Below are 1142 nucleotides of genomic sequence, written 5' to 3' on the forward strand. Positions count from 1 at the left end.
TTTATATAATATTGTATATCTGAAATTCCAAACTGTACTCTAGATTTTTAATTTATGCTTTTTGGTATTTGATATCAAGTTTGTACCTGTATTTTCTTTATAATTTTTGTGACATTGTTTTTGTTTGTTTGTTTGTTTTCTCTCTTTATTTTTCTTCTTCCTTTTTTTTAACATTGTATTTTTGAAATTCCAAACTCTACTCTAGATTTTTAATTTTTGCTTTTTGGCATTAGTTATCAATTTTGTACCTGTATTTTCTTTATAATTTTCACGACCTTGTTTGTTTTTCTTTGTTCGTTTTTTCTCTTTCTTTTCCTTCTTCTTTTCTTGAACATCATAAATTTGAAATTCCAAACTCTACTCTAGAATTTTAATTTTTGCTTCTATGTATTTGTTACCAATTTTGTACCTTTAAGAACCCAATCTTCAGGACCCATTTTTCACTAGGGAGCGAGATTACTGGCTTGACTGCTCTCTCTCCCTTTGGACTCTCCTTTTTCTCCACGAGGTCGCCTGTGTCTCCTCCTAACCCCTCTCTACTCTACCCAACTCTGTGAATTTCTGTGTGTTCCAGACGGTGGAGAACACTTAGGGAACTGATTACTGGCTGGATCTGTCTCCCTCCTTTTCATTCCCCCCTTTTGTCACCTTCCTCCTTCTTCTCTTCTCTGTATAACTCCGTGAACATCTCTGAGTGGTCCAGTTGTGGAGTGCACATAAGGAAGTGACTACTGGCTAGCCCACTCTCTCCACTATTGATTCCACCTCATCTCATTTGGGTCACCTCTAACTCTCTCCTCCCTCTTGTCTTCTCCATGTAACCCTGTGAACCTCTCTGAGTGACCCTCACAGTAGAGAAACTTTTCATCTTTAACATAGATGTTTTATCAATGGTGCTGTATAGAAGGAGAAGTTTTGAAACTACTGTAAAAATAAGACCGATAACTGGAAGCAGGAGGCTTAAGTCCAAACCCTGACTCCAGGGAACTCCTGACTCCAAGGAACATTAATTGACAGGAGCTCATCAAACGCTTCCATACAGAAACTGAAACCAAGCACCACACAAGGGCCAGCAAGTTACAGGGCAAGACATACCAAGCAAATTCTCCAGCAACAAAGGAACACAGCCCTGAGCTTCAAGA

Source organism: Bison bison, unplaced genomic scaffold (genome assembly GCF_000754665.1).
Source record: "Bison bison bison isolate TAMUID 2011002044 unplaced genomic scaffold, Bison_UMD1.0 scf7180017864514, whole genome shotgun sequence".
Taxonomy (NCBI): Eukaryota; Metazoa; Chordata; class Mammalia; order Artiodactyla; family Bovidae; genus Bison; species Bison bison.